Raw genomic sequence first — 24,424 nt, forward strand, 5'->3', positions numbered from 1 at the left:
CACAAATATTAATTAACTGTTGCCCGCCTGGTGCTAATGCACTGGTAGTCATTGGACAGTGAAAATTAATTTAAGCAATTTCATCCCACCCTGTGCCCTGCTCACTGGCTATATACGTCAAGGAGACATGGGGAGGTAGAATGAAAACAGCACATCGCGAATAGGCTGCAACGTATTTCCAAAACTGAGCAGTCAAAGGCACATGCACATCAGTGCATTTTATAGTCGGGGATCAAGACAGGCGCATAATGAAGGTGAAGATCAAGGGGAGTAGCCGTGGGATCCTAGTGTCCTGACTAGGTGATGATTTACTAACTTAATTATTTCAGGCTCTTCCAAGGAAAACGAGGGTGTCTGGGCTTTAATAGATGTTGTTCTCACATATGCCACTGGGTATTAGCTGACATACACAAATAATTATATCTTATTCAGTTTGAAAATATGTCAAGACCCAGGATGGCAGGTTAGAGTCAATGCCTTTGATTCTCTTGGCTTAATTATAAATTTACATAAAATGCATTTTTGTGTGTGTTCTTCAGGTCTAACAGTCCAGTCAGCAAACCATGTTTCTTGGAATGAGACAACTAGGCTGCAGTAATATATTTAATATTAGAAACATGCAAGATATTTGAAATGAAAACACTTAATTGTTTCCATAGATTCTATCTATATTTTATTATTAGAAACAAAAAGGCACACACTGTATAAAATGATTAAATATTGTCCTTTGGATCAGCAAAAAGAATAAAAAGGCAAGAGTTTATAAGCATATTTGCAGAAACATAAGCATATTTTCAAACACATCAGCACTTTCCAAGATTTTGGACAGGGAAGGTGTTGTTTTTACTTCAAACTTAAAGTGTTTAGGTACATAAGGATTTATGTCTTATTAATGAGAAGTGTTTAAGTCAAAGATTTCTTATAAAATCTCAATTTTTACAGAAGAAATGCAGAGTTTTGTGCTCTCTTCATTTTACCAACTAATTCTCTCCTTTAAGGAAAGGATGGAAGGGCTTCTTTCTCTCTATGTCTCTGCATACAGGTCTCTGTAGGCAGATATCTTGTAGAGATGGAAATAGTATATTCCAAGTTAGTCACTATAAAATTGACATGACAGCACCCGAACTGATTGGGTGCAGATGTTACGGCACTTCCATTCTGCTCTTACTTAAAATTCTAGTTGAGTTTATTGCGGCCTTTCATGTCTCAGTGATGGTGACAGAAGAGGGTCTTTCTCAATGCCTATTATTTGAGTTAAAGAACCTCTTCTACCTTGTCTTTTCCTTGTTTGTTTTTTTTTTAAATAATCTTTATCAAGAGCTGTAGCAGTGCCAATTGACAAACTTAATAGACACTAACCTAATTGGTTTTTTTGCATGTTAAGTATTTCAGTGATGTTCTGGAACTTAGGAAAGAATATAATTTTAGTATTAAGGCATTTGAGAAACACCAGTTGACAGAGTGACTTTCTTGTCCTGTCTCATGATTCCGGTTTGGTTCCTTATTCCTTTTATATTCCTGATCCATCTTCACAAAATTCCCCCTGGTAACCATAGGAACAGTATCCTCTTCAATTTCTTGAAGTAGAAGAATAGCTAGTGCCTGAAGACATCTATGTGGAAATATATGGATATAATTATACTCTAATTATTATATATGATACCTAACCTTGTATGTTCGATGTTAATGTCCTGTGTGCCTGAATGAAGGATGGAATCCATGACCTTTTCTCCTCGGATGATACTGATGGATGATATTCAAAGAAAGTTCATGGGATTTGGAGAGAAGAAAACTAATGAAGGCAATAAACCCTCTTAATTTTCCTCATGATGGAGATTTTGAGGGGAAAGCCTTTGTCATTTAACAAATCCTATCTCTTGCTCTTTCAGATAAATCAGCTGTTGCGTGAAATCTCAAATACTGATTTTTGCTTCTGTAGCATGGCATTATATTTTAGAACCACTCTATAGTATATTTCTATGATATTATATATATATAGTATGTTTCTCTAGTATGATGTGATGTCAATCACTTTGCAAGTAACATGATACGCTATTTGGCATATAAATATTTTGTCTGTTGGTATGTAATACGAGCACTAAAATTAAAATGTAAAATTCACAATGCTTTCCTCATAAGCATACCCATTCTGTGCATTAAGATGTTATATTTTCTCCCAAACACTATTGAGTGATAATAAATATTTTAGCCTTAGAGAAATTTATATTTAATAAAACTATATAACAATAAATTCTTCATTACTTTTCATTTAATAAAGATTCATGAATTACATTGTTTATTGATTTATTTACCTAAGGGATCTAAAAGTAAATTTAAAGAATTTTATAGCATTGTCTAATAGGTGTAATATAAATTCATTGTTCATAAATTAAAATTGTGAAATGTGCAAGAATTTGATGAACCTAATATGCTAAATTTCTTAAGAGTATTCCACAAACACTTAGGTTTTTAAACTTATATCACTATTCTATAAATCGAGTTTACCCAATAGTCACTTAAATAGTAAATGAAATTAAAGGTTTTTCTTAAAAAGTGAAATTATAAAGTAAATGACCATATTTAATTGAAAAAAATTTATACTGTCTTCTATAAAGAATTTCCTACTTTGGAAGTTGATTTATGATCCTCTTATAGAAAACTTCCTAAGTTCTTCCATGGGTCCAGCAATGAGGAAGCATTAATTTCCCTTCTCTCACAGTGCATGCTCTGAAATTCTTTTGTGTTTTTTTTTTCTGTAGTGTGGATCTTCCCTGTCTTCCAAAAGCCATGAGCTATATTCTTGCTCCTCAGTTAGTGGCAGTATTGTAATGTGGTGAACATAATAGGAATTAGGAGCTGGTTGGTGGAATAGGTCACAGGGGACATGTCCTTAAAGAAAACCAGTCCCTCTACTTTCTGTCTCAACTTGTTTAATATTTGGTTCCCTGCTTGTCGGTATCACAGGCTCCTTGCTAGGAATTCACTACCTTGACTGACGCACAAAATAAGTTCAAGTGGCCATGGAATGCCCCAAGATGGATCTCTCTCTTTCTCTGAAATCGTGAGCCAACGTGAATTATCAATCCTATTATGTTTATTACATCCGACACCGGATGACAGCAACAGAAGGCTTGATAGCAAGCGCATCTGCGCTGTCGTCTGTGGGTGAAACAGCCAAGCCTTTATTCTTTTTACATAATAAAAAGCCTTGGGGGTCCGTCTATGAGGTTTGGAAGCTACGCAGTCATCACGAGAATCACCTGGTTCCGAAAGAACCACCTCACAACGACCCTAAGAGCAGACAGCTACAATACTGGAACCTCTGCCCTGCAGATTTCTGAGCAGGTAATGGAGGGAGGATGAGGCTTCCGATTAAAGCTGATCTCTCATTTGCACAGGCAGCGAGGCATGCTATGTTCAGTCGTGAACCACAATGAAGGCTTAATACTCAACTCGGTACTCAAGCAATAGAAATATCAACCTAAGTTTTTCTTTTACTTATTTATTTTTGTCCAATAACCTCTCTGCATTGCTGCAATCCAACTTCCCTGATCCGAAACACATTCTCTATCTCAATAGTTATTCCTACCAAAATGAGCACGACTGTTTCAGAGTAACCGTCTAGAAACTCCAGGACACTGAAGGTAGATTTGATGTGAGTGACTGATCCTTTAGATATATTTAGACTTGGAAGCCAGCAGAGCTCAGTGGTATTTAGGGAACCATATTCTATCTGTTTCTTAGAATATCGTGAATTAATTAATAAAGAAATCAATTCCCCCAATATACTCTTTTGCCATTTAACGTTAATTTTGTTATAGTAAATATTTTTACCATAGTTTAGAGATTTAATAAGGTTTCCCCTACAAATTTTCATTTTTTTTTGCTTAAACTTATGAATTGAAATATAATATTTATACATAGAGAAATCTGAGGTCTAGGAATAGCCATTGATTTCAGAAATTAATTTTTATGCAGTTCAAAGGTGACAAAGCTGTGAGGTACTGTTGGCACACGCCTGTACTACAGGAGTTAGTTCCAGGACTGGCTCGAAAACCTACAAAAAAACCTGTCTCTAAAAACAAAATAAAAGTGAGAAAGTCAACTTTTACGGAGAAAAAAAAAACTTTATATAGAAATAGGAGATAGCCAGGTGATAGTGGTGAAGATCTTTAATCTTAACACTAGGGAGGCAGAGGAAGGCAGACCCCTGATTTTGAGGCCAACATGGACTACAGAGCAAGTTTTAGGATAGCTAGAACCACCCAGAAAAACGCTATCTCAAAAAAAACAAAAAAATTCAAAAAAACAATAATAATGGAGGAAGTAAAAATAGGCCATGAGCAGAACTGAGAATGACTTTTTTACCTCATTTTTTCACTACAAGTTTTAGTTGATCACATTATAATACATTAAGAGAGTTCAAATTCTGAGCTTTTTGGCTGCTAAAATTTACATGGCAGACTTAATCTCATAAAATCTTAAATACTTATGTGATAGTAATCCATTTTAAGACTATGACAACTATGTCAGAATGTCTGAATTTTAAAAATGAAAGCAGTTTAGGGGGGATAGAAAATCCATACTTTTCAAGAAAATGAATTCTACTAACTTGCCCATGTTGCAAGGTACAGCCATACACTCACAAATACATGAACCACACTGACAGTCCTCAGTGAGTCATGAACACTGGACATGGACTAAATAAAACATGAAATAGAAGGGTTATACAGAAGAAGATGAGGGAGAATTGGGGAATGTATATGATCAAAATACACTGCATTTATACATGGATATTTTTATAATGATTAAAATTTATTTACTTGAACAGTTTATTTTAATCATTTGGTAAAATGATTAAAAGTTGTATACTGCGTTGGCAAATTGTGCCTTTAGAACAAGAAAAGAGACTGAGGTAACTCCTGAGAATTTTTCACAAGTTAAAGTTTAAACAAGAACCAGGCCTACCAGGGTTTACATAGTAAGACCCTTTCTCAAAATAATCAAAGGAACAGCACATGAAAATTTAAAGTAAAATATACTTGTTTTCTCTATCTGAAGAATTGATTTTAACTGAAATGTTTGGCTAACAATATTATTGCTGATATAATAAGAGGTCTCATTCAGGAATTTTGGAAAATTAAAAGGTAAAAGCAATTTTCAACTCTTAAAACGGATTTGTTGTAAACAATATTTCGTAAGATGGTATAATTTTCACTTTAGGTCATCTAAATATTAAACTAACACAGAGGGTACTCATAAAATAACATGTACTGTTAGCTATTTGCTTATTGGAAAAAGTATAATATAGTTTATACAGATTAAACACATGGAATTAAAATGAATCATAAATGAGATGTAATCCAATTAAAACCATTAAGAGTTGGGGATTATCTCTATGGTAGAGCACTTGCCTAGCAAGCTCAAGGCCCTGCGCTCAGTCTTTGGTTCCAGTGGATGGGTGGGTGGGCAGAAATTACCAATTAAAATCATTTAATTATGGAAGGACAGGGATTACATGATATGAGCATATCTTCAAGCTTAAGGTAAAGGATACTTCTAATAGACAAGCTATAAAACGTCAAAGCAAAACTACTCATAAACAATGAGCTTTGGAACAGACCTAAATAACTTGGGAAACACCAAAAATTGACAAGTGGAAAACCATCAAAAATTAAAAATTTTCTGCACACACCAAAAAGATAAGTTGCCTGAGTAACCAGTTAGCCTTTTGAATGGGAGAAGGGTCTTTCCCACCTATCTCGTTAATATCCAGGAAATAAAACCTCAAAATCCATGTATAATCTAGTTACTAAATAGGCAAATGCATATAACAGGTAGTATTGAAAAGATAAAAATCAAATAGCTAGTAAACACATGAAGAAACTGTTCAACATCTGTGGCCCAATCAGGGAGCTGCAAATCAAAACTAAAATTTCATCACACTGAATGAGGATGACTGTCATCAAGAAAACAAACAACAACCTGTGATCATCTGGGAAAAAGGGAACCTTTATAAATGCTGGCAGGGATGCAAAGTAGTATTAGTGCAGACACTGTGGAACTCTGCAAGAAACTTGTGAGAGGAAGAGGGAAATAGGGTAGGGAGAGGAGAATTTGGTTATATCATTCCTGGATATATATGTGAAAGAGTTAAAAGTCTTAGTGCAGTAGAAATAATTGTAAAATAATTTCTATTGTGGGACTATTTTTAATAACTAATTTATAGAATCAGCCTGGATGTCCAATAAAAGATACACGAATAAAAAAGCATAGTATCTATACATAATAGACTATTATTCAGCCATAAAGAATAACAGCTGTGTCATAGAATCAGAGGTAATTAGCTCAGAAAAAGTGAGATAATTGTACTCTGGTAAATATGAGTTTTTCTCTTACATAAAGGCATCAAAGTATAAGGTCTCTTTTTGCAGGTGAGAAACGGGGCTAGGGGAGTTGAAAGAGAAGCAGGGCAGGTTCATGAAGGATTTTCCACGTTCAAATGATGTGACGACTGAGTGCATAGGTCCCTCCCAGTCAATCGCATCTTAATCTGTCTTGTCCCACTTCAATGTGATGGGTTTTGTTTGATCTTATTTTATTTTCTTACACACAGAAGTGAATGCAAACCTAACGACTAGTGTAAAGGTTAACAACTGAACTTCTACTTGAACCTTCTGAGAGCAGTAAAATCAGGTTCTCCAAGGGAGAGACTTTGGGTCTATTCACTGCTCCAAAACAGGCCTCATGTTCAGGAATGGCTGACTAATATATAATGGATGCCATAGTTTTTGTTTTTCTCTACATTTAGTTGGTTATAGTATGGTGCTCTGTTTAGCCTGCTTTTCATTTTGGCTGTGTCTTTATTTTGTTTTCCTGGTTTGAGGGGATTTTGTTGTTGCAATGGGTTTTTATTGTTTGGTTGGTTGATTGGTATTTTTTGAGAAGAAAAGTTATTGGTTAGGGACCGGAAAAGGATCTGGAAGAGGGAAAAACTATGATCAAAATATATTTAAATTTAAAAGCTGTTTAAGTAACAAAAGAAATTTTAAATCCAGCAAAAAGGCAGTCCAATAACCATAGAGAGTGAAGTAACTATCAAAGTTTGCAAATGTTAAAGGGACTCTGTAGGGGATTTGTAGACATGATTGAATTCAGAAAATTGACCTAAAGTATGGAGAAACCAAAAGATTTCTCTGCTGGCACTCTTAAAAAGTAATAAAAAGAAAAAAGTTAAGAAAAAAATCAAAAAACAAAAAACTAAATAAAACACATGGAACCAAGGAACTGACTACGAAAATGCTCAATGGGTAAGAGCGTTTGTCATGAAAACTGAAGGACCTGAATTCAGGTCCTCAGGATTCGAGTAAAAAGTTAGGGAAGACAATAACCTCACCATTAGGCACCAGAGGCAGGAACACACACACACACACACACACACACACACACACACACACGCACACACGCACACACAGATACACCACAAACACAGACAGAAATAAAACTAAATAATAACATGCTATTCAGATTTTTGATTTGCTCAATCAAAACGTATTTCATAGTCTTTACCTACTGAGAAGATATATCACCAAAACAAATCTACCAATCAAAAACATATCAAAAAGATAAGAAATTTGTATTTGAAATCATGTCAACATGTTGGTCTGAATATAAATTTCTAGGCATGATAGCTAAGCTTTTACTATTCTCTATTGCATTTTGAGAAAAGTAATTATGTGTCTTAAGCCTCTATGCATTGCTCTACCCATGAGTCCATATCCATAAACATTGTTACGCATGCACACACACACACACACACACGCACACACACACTCACACAATTGGAAACAATGAAAATAAATAATTAACTATGCATGAACCCAGATCATGGTACTTGGATACAAGTACCATTATCCACTGAGCCATCAGCCTTTCTCCTTCTGGTTGATACTTAGGTGTTAGGAGGTAGGAGTGACCCATGAAGGGAAAAGCTATTTATTTCATAAGGTTTATTGTTCTTTTTTCTTTTCTTTTCTTTGTCTTTGTTTTTGTTTTGTTTGTTTCTCAAGACAGGATTTCTCTGTGTAACCACCATGGCTATCCTGGAACTCGCTCTGTAGACCAGGTTGCACTCAAACTCACAGAGATCCACCTGAGTCTGCCTCCTAAGATTAAAGGATGAGATCGCAATTTAATTGCATTGTTTTTCCCTTTTTCCCTTTCTCCAAACTCTCCCATTTTCCCACATGCTCACTCTAAAACACATGACTTCTTTTTTCACGATTTGCGTATTATTCCTAAATATAACTGGTGGTGGAGACTGCTTGTTCCTTTCCCAGACACCCAGAGCTGAAGTAATTACACAGAAACTATATTAATTACAACACTGCTTGGCCAATAGCTTAGGCTTCTTATTAACTAACTCATTTCTAAATTAACCCATTACTGTTATTTTACATTTTACAGTGAGGCTCGTGGTTTGCTAGTAAGGTTTCTGGGCCTCTGTCTCCTTTGGCAGCTATGTGGCATCCTCTCTCTGACTCTGCCTTCTTTTCTCTTCTATGTCTGCTTGTAATTCCCACCTTTCTCTATTTTGCCCTGCCATAGACACAAACAGCTTCTTTATTCATTAACCAATGAAAGCAACATATTTACAGAAGAATTTCCCTCACCATTAGACTGCTTGTTTGTTTCAGGCTACTCCCATGACAGCTGGAAGTAATTCTAGAAGATGGCATCCCCTCTCCGAAAAAAGTTTGTCCTGTTTATTCAAATAATATTATTTCTATTCTCAGGTGTTTGATGGACTTGAAGCTTAATAGTTGCAGTTACTTTCCTCTCATGACTTAACCAAGCTATTTCTAATACAAGACTTAGAATCCTTAGGATAGGATAACTAGTAAAAAACATTTAGCATATGATTCTTGCTTGATATTGTTTATGCTGGGTGTAATTCTAATTTTTATACTTGAAATTTGTTCTTATGTGTATAGTTTTGTATTATGCTTAGAACTCTTTTATTTAGACAAAAGGGGAGGTGAGTGGGAAGGAACTCCTTCAGCCAATAGCATTTAATATACTGGCTCAATCTGGGAGTGGCCACATGTACTATAAATTCAGATGTAGAAATGTGCACAGCCCCTTGGCTGCTGGATTGTGTTCTTGTTCCCCGCTCATGCAGAGGACTGCTGATCTGTGAGTCTACCCCTAAATAAAGATACCTTTATTATACTCCATTCTGAGCTAGTGTGAGACTAATTTATTATAATCAACTATATATAATCTGTTAAATCCATATGATGTTACATATAAGTTTTCAAGGCTGATCGTTTGACAGTGGACAGCCTAGTGATATGCTGTACCCGGAGGAGGCCCTTTGCTTCTGTTCCTAGATTAGTTTGTTGTATTAGTCTGTAGCTAGCTCTTCGTGTTTGGTTGAAGTTGAGTAAGATTTTTCTTGTCCAATTTGGCATATCCCTTGGTGTCCTTCTTGTTTAGTTCATGTTTGGTTAGTCATGTTAATATGACTTTATGGATATAACTCCGGGTGTTACAAAGAGACACAATACCACAGAAAAGTCCTCAATTTTCTGGCTCATAACATTCTTTCCATGCCGTCTTCAGCAACATTGCCTGAGCCTTAGATGGAGGAGAATTTTGTAGATGTAACCACTGGCACTTGGCTCCACAACTCTTCCTTTTAATTTTTTGTGACCTTTATAATGGTCTGCTCTGCTTCTTAAATAAAAGTTTCCTTGATGAGTATAAACCAATCTTATTCATGGGTATATGGATAAATCTTTATCAATTGTTATTAGGAGTTATGCTGACTTAGTAATTTGGGGTTGTTGATTCACCTCCAAAAACCAAGACTTCACTAACACTGCCTATTTTTTTTTTAAGCTGGGTTTTCAGTACCAGGCATTGTATACCTCTTGTTGAGCAAGTCCTACATCCAAATAAAGAGCTGTGTGTTACTACTGTACACAGAGTTACCACACCACTCTGGCCATTAGTGATGTTCATAAGCATCATAGTTGTATGGAACTGTGGGTTCCCTCCTCCTTTAAAGTTTGCATGGTGCCTATCAGTACCACAAAAGACAGCCTTCAGGTTGGGAGTGTTAACTTCAATTCAAGCTTAAGGGGTCTCTGTTATCTGTTTCTGAAGTGCACAAAGTTTTTAGCAGTTAGGGATTACCCTCCATTTTTTGGCAGTAACCAAGAGCACAGCAATGAGTAGGCTGCATGTATTGGGAGTTGTTGAAATAGGAGCGGCCGGGCTGCATCCCTGGCACCCAGCCGCCCGCACGGCTAGCTTTACCCGAAATAACTACACTGAAACTGTATTCTTTTAAACACCCCTTGGCCCATTTCTATCTAGCCTCTTCTAGGCTAGCTCTCTCACCTGGACTAGCCCATTTCTAATAATCTGCTGTAGCCCACGAGCTGGTTTACCAGGAATGATCTTAACCTGCGTCTGCCTGGAGTGGGAGAATCATGGCGACTCCTTGATTCAGCTTCTTTCTCTCAGCATTCTGGTGACGCCTTGTGGTGTTACAGAAATATTAGAAATGGGTTAGATCGATATGTAAAGCTAGCCGTGCGGGCGGCTGGGTGCCGGGACACAGCCCTGCCGCTCATATTACAACAGGGAGTCTCTTAGACAGCCATGACCAATAACTGGTATTGGGGTTTTTAATATGTGGTGTTTTCTCTTGGAGGGAGCACCATCAGTCTGGATAAGAAAAGTTAACTAAAACTGCATATGTATTTTATACACTGCATTGTATTCATTACAGGATACTTTGCAAGTAAATAATTAATAATAAGATTCCTGATGGCTTTTTTTCCCAGACATCCCCATTGCTGATTTACCCCCAACCATCTTCTTATATATTTACCATCCATCCTTCCCTAAGGAGCCCATCTTTTCCCATTACCCTGATCAGATTATTTGTACTCTGCTAATACCTACTCTATTGCTCCACAACACCACAACCCTAGAAATATTTTTATTCTCCTGGTTTCTGTAGTTACTACAGGATATGTAGGGACTCACATCTGAGAACATAGAGCTTCAATAAACAGAGAACATACAATATTTGTCTTTCTAGGGCTGGGTTATGTCACTCAATATGATCTGTTCTATGTCTAGCTATTTACTTGCAATGTTCATGGTTTCCTTTTTCTTCACAAATGGATAGTGTTGCATAGTGAATATGTATCACATGTTCACTATACATTCTTGGTCATAGGACATTTAGCTTAACTCCATTCCCTACCTATTATGAATATGTCCTCTATAAATGCCATTGGGCAAGTATCTCTGGAATTTGATGTTGAGTCCTTTGGCCATATGCTAAGGAGTGGTATTGCTAAGCCTTATAGTAGATTTATTTTTAGCTTTCTAAGAATTCTCCATACTGATTTCCATAGTGGCTGGACTAGTTTTCAGTCTCCCCAACAGTGAATGAGATTCCTTTTCCCCACACTCAGTTCAGCATTTGTTGTAAGTTGTTTCATTGATCTTTGCCATTCTTGCTAGAATAAAATGAAATCTCAGTTATTTTTATTTGCAGTTTTTTCTTTTTTAAAATTAAAAATAGAGTCTTTTTTCATACAAAACATCCTTACCACAGTTCCTCCTCCTCCCTCCACTCCTTTCAGCTCACCCCCACCAATATTGTTCCTTTATCCATAAGAGCCAGAAAATAGAAACAAACAAGGTGTCCGACAAGGAAATAACCAATAAAGAATATCTGATGCATTTACTCAGTGGAGTATTACTCAGCTGTTTAAAAGAATGACACCATGAAATTTGCAGACAAATGGATGCAACTAGTAAAAAAAAAAAAATCATCCTCAATGAGGTAACCCGAACTCAGAACTGAAACATGGTATGTATTCACTGGTAAGTGGATATTAGCTGTTAAATAAATGATAATAAAGCTACAATAGACAGGACCAGAGAGTTTAGGTAAAGAGTAGGGCTCTAGAGGCCGATGCATTGACATTGTGGGAAGGGGAACTAGAAAAGATTTTGCAGGTGGCCTGAGGGACTGGAGCAGGAGGGATTTGCATTTTTCTAATTGCTGGGGGTGATTCATATCTTTGGTGATATTTCTTAGCCATTGTTTTTTCTTCGTTTGAGAACTCTCTATTCAGGTTTCAGGCCCATTTTTTCAAGTGGCCATTTTATTTCACTCTTTGTTATTTCTGAGATCTTTGTGTAGTCTGGATATTAAACCCCTATCAGTTGTAAAGTTGACAAAGGGTCTCTGTCCTATACTGACGCCTTCCTCTTCAGCCAATTGATTTTTTTCTCCAGCTGTGCAAAAGACTTTTACATTGGCAGAGGTATAGGAACAGACTTTCTCACTAAGGTTCATAGTCTTAATTTTCATGATTAAAATTTTACACAGGTTTAAGTTACTTTTTTATAATTGAATCAGCCCTTGCCCCAAGACTTCTCAGAATTAATTATAGTTGCCCATGTCATTTATATCTGCCCTCAAAGGCATGACTATTCATGAGTGTCAAGTGAATAACAATGTGTAGTTCCATTTATAAAATATTTTATAACATCAAATAATCCTCTCTGGAATTACTTTCAAATCATTCAATTTTCTGGAGAAAAACTTTCTTAAAAGGAATAAAATGTGTTTTCTTTTCATCTGGAGAAACTGGGAGAGGCTAGGCCACCGCTAGGAAGAAACAAAAATAATTTTTTTTCTCTTTATTGATTTGTTGTCTACTGGTGAAGTATCAACATGCTTTCCAAAGAACAAATGGGTATACAGTCAGTGAAGCCACTAATATTATGAATAAATAATCCTTACAAAAACAGTAAAAACAAATGAAGACAATCACAGTTCTTGAAATTTTTTACTTCAAGGATATGTCAACAAAATGTCAATTATTATGATGTCACAGTTTTCATGTATCATGTGCATTCCTAATAAAAGGGACACATAAATGCCAAGGAAGGTGGTCAGTGAGGCACAAGGGATCAGCTGCAAGCTTTACCCTGCTCCCTTCATGTGATACAATCCACAGATTCTCTTTCCTTCAAAAGCTCCAAGAACAAAGCTTTGCTTGTATCAGGACGTCTTTATCCCTTCTTTTCTGGCTATCTTTGTTCATAAAACTCAAATATTACTGGCTTTGTTTACTTTACTGTGTGTATGAATTACTTTTAACTAGGAACTGGGGATTTCTAATCCTCCTAATCCAAATTATTTTTCTTTTCAACTCTATACTAACACTCCTAGGATTTCCTGCTAATGCTGTAACATATTTTCTAATCAGCACCTTCACTGATACAGGGAGGCTTATGTACTTCCAGCCTTCTCCTGCTTGCTTGAACTTTCCTCCAGGTATGACTGATGAGGTCATCAGTATGGGACAGAGAGTGGAAAATTAGGCCAATTGGCATTTCAAATCCTGACATGTTTTTTTTTTCTTCCGTGAAGGAAAAAAAAATCTTCCTTTCAAATCTTTCACAGAATTAACCAATCGCACATTTTCATCTGATTAGAGACACACTGACAGCATCAAATCTATTTCTAAAAAAAAAAAAAATCTATTTCTAAGTCTGCTTGATGGCCACTTCATTCACTGGTTATATCAAACATGAGCCTAAGGTTCAAATTTATATAAAAAGAGGACAGAAAGACCATGATGGCAAAATTAGCGTTCAAGAACGTAAAGGCCTTTTTTAAAAGCTTAAGTATAAAGAGATAAACCTCAGTTCCTTTTATACTTTCCATTTACATTTTCCCATTTTCCAGGTATTTTATTTCACTGTATAATATCATTTTGGCATTTGGCATCTATTAATTATATTATGAATATAAACAGATATTCCATATTACACATTGAACATTATGAATTCTAGAAAATAAAGTTAGATATTTTGATATTTTATATATATATATATATACATATGCATATATGCTTGAATTTGGAATGGGGAAAATAGAATATAAAAGGTATAAGAGCACTAAATGAAAGAATACTTACTAAAATTATTGATTATTTTACATGAAGTAAACTAGAGAAAAAATAGAAATATTTCAGTTTTTAATTGTAAAATCTTTTGTCCCAACTAGAAATTAAGGACATTTACAAATGCTTATGAAGCACAGCATGAAATATTAAACAATTTTAATCCCTCTACAATTATTCACTCTAATTTATAAACAATTTTAGTTTCAAGTTGTTGCTATAGTTCAGTCACATAGAAAATCATTTTCTCTGAATTTTGAAATAAAACACTTTTGAATATTTCTTAACATCAAAAATAATTTCAACAAACAATTGTAACACGCAATTTCAAAAATAATCTCTCACATTTTTTAATATATAGACTTACTTTTAGAAAAAAAATGCCTATAATATACCTGAAATAAATGAAGAGCTACATAAAAATGATCTTATATATTAGCCAAAGTAACACTCCCTTTAACTATAACTCAGTCTTGTTCATTACTACAGCATTTCCCAGAAGAGTTGGCATTCAGTATTCCTCATTGAGTTCAAAATTAATTTTTGGTTTCATAATGTCTTTATTAGTTTTGGCTAAATTTTGAGTTTGTACAAAATACCTTTTCATTTGTTAAGATAACAGAAGAGAGCATGATGCCTATATAGATTGTATTACTATAACAAAGATCGTAGCCTGATTTTCTGTATTACTTACAATTCTTTAGGTTGTAATTCCCAAGGTGAAGTCATTGACAGATCTGGTGTCCGAGGAGGTCTCTTCCTGTTTTACAGATCATGACCCAGCAGAATGGTATAGCATGGCTGAGAGTAGAGAAAATTATGTAAAGTTTATCTTGTAGTTTTCTATAAAAGCACCAATCCCTTGACAAAATTTCACTCTGCTGCCTTAATTAATTCCCATGCCACCATCTCCAGATAGGATCACCCTAGAGATTAATTCCAAGACATTAATTTAGGGAGGTATAGCAATTCAGTTGATAATGTTCTGCTTGGGGACTCCAAAGTGCATGCTTTAATTATTTCAGCATTAACTCTCAAATCTGAAGTCAAAAGTCTGATATGGAAAAAAGAGCAGCAAGTGTAGGTGTTTGCCATGAGGCCTGCGACTTGAACTTGATCCATGTGGAAAGAATTCATTCAGGTAAATTGTTCTATGATCCCCACTTGTTTCTGTGGCTACACCAGCACATGCATGAGCACACACACAAACAGACACACAAAAACAAATAAAATGTAATAACAAACTCAGGGCATGAGGATTGAAAGCAAATGTCTTTACCCAGTTACCCATCTTATCAGTTCTTGACATTTTTCTTTTATTTATTTATTTATTAAAGATTTCTGTCTCTTCCCAGAGATTTAGTTCCTTCTCCTCTACCTTTGCAAAGAATCTACTGAGGATGTCCCCATGCATCATTTGCTCCCAATGCCTTGATCTTTTCTTTCTGAAATTGTTTTGTGATATGAGTTCGATTTCAGCTAATAAATGATTTTTTTTTTTAGGCTGAAAATTGATGTCTTAACTTGCAAGGTCCATACTAGCAAATTCGTATTAATGTGGAACCACCCCCAACTAATTTAAATTCCTTATCATTCCTATAAAATCACATTAGTCTAAAAAAAAACATACCTTTCTTAGCCATGCTTCTAATTTATTATACTAAAATAGTAAGATTTGTGAATAGATTGTAAAACTTAACTTATATACTAGTGAGATATCTCAGTTGGTGGCATACTTGCCCAGTATCTTAGTTAGGCTATTTTGTTGCAGTGAAGAGACACCATGAACATGGCGACTCTTATAAGGGAGACATTTAATGAAGGGGGTTCACACTCAGCTTCATTATCATCATGGTGAGGAGAATTGCCCCCACTTACAGTCAGACATGGTGCTGAAGCTGAGATTGCTACATCTTGCGGCATCAAGATGTCAACTGAGACACTAGGTGGTATCCGGAACATAGGAAACCTCAGAGTGCACCCCCACAGTGTAACACTTCCTCCAACTAGGCCTTAACCACTCCAACAAAGTTACATCTTCTAATAGAGCCACTCCCTATGTGATTATGGGGGCCAATTACATTCAAACTACCACACCAAGACAGTATAAGTCATGAGTATGACCTGAGTGAATATCATACATACACATACCACATAAAGATGACTTGGTGGGATCAAAAATACTGATGACAACTTATGCGGGAGAGGATGTGGGGTAAAGGGAACACTCCTCCATTGCTGGTGGGAGTGCAAACTGGTACAGCTGCTTTGAATTTCATTACGGCAATTTCTCAGAAGATTAGGAATCTCAAGATTCAGCAATACCACTTCTGGGTATATACCTAAAGGATGCTCAGTTGTACCACAAGGACATGAACTCAACTGTGCTCATAGCAGTTTATCATAGCCAGAACATGGAAACAACCTAAATGCCCTTCGACTGAAGAATGAATAAGGAAAATGTAGTATATTTACACAATGAGTGCTACACAACGGGAAAAAAAATGATGTGTTGAAATTTGCAGGCAAATGGATGGATCTAGAAAACATCGTATTGAATGAGGTAACCCAGACCCAGAAAGTCAAGTATCATATGTACTCACTCATATGTGGCTTTTAGACATAAAGAAAAAAAAAAAAACAATCTACAATTCACATTCCCAAACAACCTAGACAACAAAGAGAACCCTAAGAGAGGCATACATGTATCTAATCTACTTGAGAAGTAGAAGTAAAGAAGTAATTTACTTAGAAGATCTTCTAAGTAAATTAGGAGCATGGGACCATAGGAGAGGGTAAAAGGGGAGGGAAGAGGAAGGGCTGGAGCAGAGAAACAATATAACTCAATAAAATCAATAAAAAAAAGTCTAAAGATAAAAAATGTTGACCTGGTGGTATGCACTTATACTGAAGGAGAAAGTTTGAAGATTTTAGGGAGTTATAATCCAGCCATATCAATCAGTTGCTAAGAGAGCTTCAGTGGAAAAAAGTAAGAAAAAAAAAAACATGGCAGAAAATGAGGTGAGAAGTCATGGGGAAGTTACCCAACATCAGAACTTTTTCTTTACACATGCATGCACACATTGTGTATGCATGCTCACGCACGTGTTCATGTACACACATAGACACATACACTCACCCAAAATCCCTACACTCAAATGAATTAGAGCTAAGTACAGTGAAAGCAAACCTCTTGGGTTATTCTTTTGTGTCTGTCTTTCAGGATGTATTTTCCCTCTTTTGTTCAGAAAATTCCGTCTTCCCAGTGGATTAGAAAGAAGATAATTGATAAGAACTGTGGCATTGTTCTTTAGTTTGACAAGTAACCAAAGACCCACGAACAGAAAGAGTTTTAACTCCCAACCACCCCTTCTTTTTGTGTGTGTCCCTGCACAAGTCACTTTGTTCTTGACTCCAACTTCTCATCTAAAGAACAAGAATGCTGTAAATTATTTTAAGTGAGTGGAAATAAATTGGGTAATTTACCTTGAATTTAAAGGACTAAATGGAGGAGAAATTATATAAAGAATAATTTTGTTTTAGAAAAATCATGAGGAGAGGCTATATTATTCAATGCACAATCTGTGTATGTCTATTGTTGCCCCATTAAACACTGAGCGATTGCTACATTTAATCCTTTAAAACTATATATGCTTTATAAAAATAGTACTATAACCTATGAGATAGCATAAGTATGATTATAAATTTAAATTACTTGAATTAAGTCTGATGTGGTAGCTCATAAAAAAAGGCTTTCATTTTCTTTAAAACAATCAATTTACCTTAGACTTCAGAAAATTGAGACAAATCTGTTATTCAAATCTAATGTATGAGCCATGGTAACCCTTTGTAGAGTTAGAGTCTGTCATAATGAATAAAGGAAGCATTTAAAAATTAGTGAAATATCACTAATACCTCATCTATGTCTAGAAAAGAGGAAATAGAAAAACTGACAAAAAGTAGAATAAGTTTGTATGTAGACATGAATAAAGTTTGGGAAAGAGAGAAGACATTAGAGGACAGAGAAACAAAGTTATATTAATAAAATTAAAAATAATTTGAATAAATGATTTTAGAGAAAATTTTTAAAAGCTTAAACATTTTCCAATTTTGAAAAAATATTAGATAAATTTGTGAAGGGCAATAAAAATATAATCAAGAACTCTTTTCTTTCTCCAATGCTTTATTCTCTTGTTGATACTTTCTTGGACTAGTTTCTGATAAGCACCAGTGCTCTCTTTCTTTCTTGGCATGTAAGATCCCTCCGATGGCCACACTTTAAAGTATTCAGTTTGTGGGCCAAGTGTTTGATATCATAATAGTACCCAGATGGTTTCTCTTGACTTAACTAATATTCTAGCTAAGGATATCTTACAAGTGTGTTTAAGTTTAATAAGCACACACAACACTGAAACCTCTAGATGTCAAAGACTTGTCTGCTTATTTTAAGACCGAAGTGTTATTATCATGCTGGGCTGGGGGAAGAATACGATCCAGTGGTCCACTAGAGCTTCCGAGTTCTCTACAGCAGAGAGATCACTCCACAGTTTAATCTACTATCAAACTAATCCTCAAGCTATCAAATTCCACAGTTGTTCTCAGGTGATGAGGTCTGTTCTGTGTAACTGAAAGCAGCAAATCTTTCCCTATGCATTTTGTGACCTGAGTACTGTGTCTTGCCTCTTGTGTTATATGAATTTCACCATGGAAGTACTGTGTCATGCCTCTTGTATTATATGAATTTCACCATGAAAGTACTGTGTCATGCCTCCTGTACATACCAATTTGCCAGATTCTACTTCTCAGCATCTTGCTCTCAACCAATGTCTCCCAGGAGTCAGGGCAGACCAAACCCAAACTCACCTTTTAGTTTCCTAATTCTCATGCTTCTAAGTTAGAGTTAAAAACCAAGTTCCCTACCAATGGATTTCTAGCTGCCATCCACTTACATATGGAAGCAAAATAGGATTTCAAGTATGGACCAGTCAATGGTAGTAATCACTATTGAACTAAACCCCCACTGCAGGAAGGGTGATTCACAGTATGCAGTAGGTGGAGTCAAGAAGATCAGGACTCTAAGGTTATCCTCAGCTTTAAAAGAGTTCAAGCGTTGTGTCATAGAGATCTTGTTTCAAAAACCGATGAATTATCTATCTAGATGAATGGAAAGAACCATAGTTGGGACTCATGTGTGCTGTGATTTCTTTCATGTGTGCACCTCTCTTCTCACCAGGGCTTCCTGCATTACCTTCTGGATGAAGTTACCACCCAACGAACTAACAGAAAATAAAAGTAGACCCCAGCCCCATTTTTCAGTATCCTTTTACATCTCTGTGCATTTCTATATCTCTTCCTTTCTTTCTCCCTTCTTTGGAATAGAGTTAATCTCTCTTTATTCAGACTCTTCTCCTGCACAGTCACAGATAGAGACAGCTTCTGCTTCACCCTATTATCAAGAAAATCCATTTAAAATCTTTTTTTAAAAAAACGAGTCTGTACTATCAGTACCTGGGGGGCCAGCACCCAGCAGCACAGGGCTCAAAAGGAACCTATGGAGTCAATATATACTAGAATTTTTTTTATCTGTGGAGGTTAGAGAAAAAGATACAGTCTCTCAATGATTTCCTTCTTTATTTTTCCTTCTTCTGTGTTATTGATTTGTTCTTTCTACTATATACTTGTTTCTACAACTTATATACCCCAACGAAGTTTTTCAAGCAATATGAAAATTATGATGTGGTTATACATTCTATTTTTCAAGTGAATGATTATAATGAATACAAAACAGTAAAAAAAAACCAGCATGTTTTGCATATTCCTTACATGATTGAACACTTTATGCATTACAGGTGAAAAACAAATTATCCCAAGAAACCACATATATTCATACCCAAAAAACTTGTTATAATTAACCAAGTGGCAAGCAAGGTATTATTTTCAGTTAGGTCTTTAACTGGCAGGCTGTATTTTAAATTTACTAAGAAAGGGCCAATTAATTTCATTACTTATTTGAAAGATAATCTTGTAAGAAATCTTAAAGTAATCACAAACCTAAACTTTAATATATAAGAAAAGGAATCAATCACCTCTAATTTAAGTCTTTGGGGCACATACTTACCAATAGTTTTTCACATCAGGAGACTGAGGGCAAAATTAGGTATAAGGAATTAATTATCGCCTTTGATCATCAACCAGCCCTCGCAAGGAAAGTACATTAGCTAGTAACCATTATATTTTTTATATTTTTGATCTCAGCTATGTGTTCTTGTGAACTTCAGATTTGCAGATTGTTTGCTGTGGTCGTTCATCTCAAAGTGATTATCAAAACATCTGATCTAACCTGAGGTTAATTTAAGGCTTACTTTCAGCTAATGATGCACACCAAAACCTGTGACTACATCTTTTAGCATTAAAATGTTCACAAACAAATTAAATGTTTACAGAAGCTTAATATTATCTTGTATATTATAGGTATGAAAAAGGAAAATCTTTTTGAGTGTATAGTCAAATTGGATGAAAACAGCACTCTGCTTTATTCAAGGGTTTTGGGTATCCACAGATTTGGACATGTACAATGAGTCTATGAATTGGTTCCCCTTGGATATTAAGGGGTAATTGTATGCAGCCTGAATTTCACCACAGTATCACGGGTGGTTTCCAAGACAACCAATTAAAAAAGATCCAAGAGTAGAAGCTGTGTAACTTTTTATGGGAGCCTTGGGAGTCATGCCTTGTTACTTCGGCTACATTATTAAGTGTATTATTCAGGGTTTAGTAAGAAAAAAATAGAAAGAACTATAACGAGAACATGCACGGCATATCTCGGATTGGGGCATACTTTGGGGACACGTTAGACGAGTTTGAAAATCATAAATAATGGCAAGAGAAAGTTTAGATGGATGTATGACTGTTTGTTCACTGGCAGTATTTCTTCAGAGATGCCTCAGTTTTCCCAAATGATTGAAGCAGTTCTATCTGTTTTGTTTTCTTTTGCTTTGCTTTCCCCCAAACATATCCATTAGGCAAAGTCAACTGACTGTGGGGTTTAAATATATTTATAAAACCTTTTGCAGAATACCTATGTGAATGTTACACTGTACAGCTTGAAATTATGTCCTAGTCAGTCCATGCAAGTTGAGCATGTATCACAAAGATATTACATGGATGCCTGTTATCCTATATATTTACACACAGAAGGATGCAGTTAGATAGTGGAAGACAACTACATGCATTGGGTTTTGAAACTATATTTACACAATTTTAAATGTTTTTCATTGATGAATAATTTGTCATTTGTAGTTCGTGTGTGTGTTTGTGTGTGTTTGTGTGTGTGTGAGAGACAGACAGACAGACAGACAGACAGACAGACAGACAGACAGAGAGAAGGGGGAGGGTGACTCAAATTCATTAAATCAATTATTAATGTTTTGTAAGATACAAATAGTTATCAATAGAAATACAAAATAACTTCTGATAACTATTCTTATGTGATAGTCTAAATACCTTCATTCCAATATAATCTATACTGAGGACATTTTCTCAAGCCAGAAAAGGTAGAAAGTTTTTCTTCATTACCTTCTTATGAGGTTTCAACCTCTGTCTCTCCATCATAGTACTCACTGCAGGATCCATAGGCCAGGTAGCTGAGTGAGCCAATTTGCTGGTTTCTGTTGTCAGAGTGCTCAGGCAGAAGGAAGGAGAGTTCTAGACTAGCTACAGAATCCTTATTCGTTTCAAAACAAACATATGTAACTACTTATAAACATAAGTTGATGAATAAAGTGTAATTAAAGAATATCCAGTTAGTTCTTTATCATCATTGAATGTGAAAATGACAAGTACATTTTCTTCTTTCACATCATTCAAGATCCAAGCTTATGCTGAGAGCCTTTAACCAGCTCATTCATACTATTCCTCAAAGGAAGTTAATGAGGCACTCCAAATGTGAACAGAAGAAAGAGTTGACACTTGCAAGGGACTGTAATCCGCTGTCCTGGGGATAAGAGGTTTAATGCCACAGCTCAGCTGCACACCTGATGCAGAAGGCTTTGGAAACTGACTGTTTTCACTATGCCACCTGAGCAGCTTGATTTTGCAGCACTGATGAAACTACATCTATTATTATGACTATTGACTTTGTCTTACTGTTTGTTTGGTTTGGCTTCATCTGAACATATTTCAGTCACACACACACGCACTCTTCTTTTGTTCTCACCAACATTTTAGATTCATATTTTTTTTATAAATAGAATCTAGTTAAAGTAGAATTGATTTGAAAGTTTTATATTAAGCCCTCAAATATTCTTTTCAGATGAAATAAGTCACATTTTTTTTTGTTTAACAAGTTACTGGTATATTTAAACTATCTTCTTATTTAAATGAAATAAAGTGTTCTAATACATCAATATACTTGTACTCTATTTACCACTGATCAACAGATACATGAACTCTGATTATAATCATGATTTCACAGATGTCAGATTGAATGATTAGGAGTAAAAAGTCTGGAGCACCTCCCCCCCTCAACTTTTAGCATTCTGAGTGTTCTTATCACAGTTAAAGCAAGAGGATATAGATCTGAATAAAAAGTACTTTGCCAATCCCGTGGCATTAAAGTTTAACCTTCAAAGAGGACAATTGTTTTTAAATTTTACTTTCAAATGATATTACTAAATACCAAACAAACTTTTGTTTGATAAAACATTTCCCAATGATTAAGAATATTGTGCCAAAACCATCAAGGATGCAGCACAGCCTTTGTTTATATAGAATATTATTAAATCATATAACTTAGAATTCTATAGCATTGTAAGTTTCAATCATTTGTTAAATCTCCCATTGGTGGAAAAACAAACAAAAATAAAAATAGAACAGCTATTTCTGCATTTAATACAACATCAGTCTATTTAAAGGAAAAGGGAGCCGTGTATGTAACTACTCATAGACAGAGTTAATCAGAGACTTTCACTAGGGAAGTCAATTTGTATTAAGAAATTGCAAGCTACATTACACCTGTCAGAATGGCTAAGATCAAAACCCCAAGTGGTAGCTCATACTGGATAGAAGGTGGAGCAATGCTAACAATTCTCCATTGTTAGCTGTAGTGCAAGCTTTGGAAATCAAAATTGAGATATCTCTGAAAATTGGGAATCAATCTACCTCAAGACCCAACTGTACCAATCTGGGGCATTTACCCAAACAATGCTCAATCATACTACAAGGAGTCTTGCTCAAGTATGTTCATTAGTTGCTTTATTTAAAATAGCCAGAACCTGATAATGATCTAGATGTCCCTCAACCAAAGATGGATAAAGGAAATATAGCACAATCACTCAATAGATTGTTACTCAGCTGTTACAATGATATCCTGAAATCTTGAGACAAATGGATGAAACTATAAAAAAATAATCCTTAGTGAGGTAACTCAGACAGAAAGACAAACATCATATGTGCTCACTTAAAAGTGGTCATTAGCTGTAAGTAAAAGATAACCATGTTATAATCCACAGACCCACGGAGACTGGGTAACAAGGAGTACCCAAGGGTGGATGCATGGGTCTCCCTGAGAAGAAAAAATAGAAGAGATGGCATATGTGGACTAGGGGTGAGTAGGGATGGAAACATGAGGGATCAAGTGGGTGGGGATTATGGGAGAGAGTACTGAAAGAGCTCACTGAGAAAGGAAGGCATGTGGGGTCAGGCAGAAACCTGGTACAAGGGAAACTCCCAGGAATCTACAAGGATGACCCCAGCTGACAGTTGTAGTAATGAACTGTAGTAATGAATGTGCAAATATGTAGCCTGAACTGAAAGTCTCCTGCAACCAGGCAAGCCTTCTGGTGGAGGAATTGGGACAGCAACCCAATCTCATAGACTTTCACCTACTGTCTGTCCTGTCTATGTGTTATGTTGGGGTAAAGGTGTCACAGAGATTGTGGGGGTGGCCAACAAATGACTGGTCCAGCTTGACTACCATGCAACAAGAGTGAGCCACCCTTGACAATTTCTTACAGGAAAACCCTGAGGTTGGATAACCCAGAAATCTAAGATAGAACCAAACACAACTGACAAAAAAAAAAAAGGCAATGAAATGATTTCTGACATTCTGCTATTCTCATAGACTGGTGTCTAGCCCAAATGTCATCAGAGAGGCTTCATATAGCAACTGGTGGAAATAGATAGAGAGACTCACAGTCAAACATTAGAGCGAGCTCAAAGAATACTGCAAAAAAGGGGCAGGGGAAGGATTATAAGAGCCAGAAGGTTCAAGGACATTAAGAGAAGACCCACAGAATCAACTAACCTGTGTTCAAAGAATTCAGAGACTCACCCAACAACCTGCATGGGACTGACCTAGGTGCTTTGTATATATGTTACAGCTGCATTGCTTGTTCTTCTTGTGATATTCCTAACGA

Source organism: Microtus ochrogaster, chromosome 24, assembly GCF_000317375.1.
Source record: "Microtus ochrogaster isolate Prairie Vole_2 chromosome 24, MicOch1.0, whole genome shotgun sequence".
NCBI lineage: Eukaryota > Metazoa > Chordata > Mammalia > Rodentia > Cricetidae > Microtus > Microtus ochrogaster.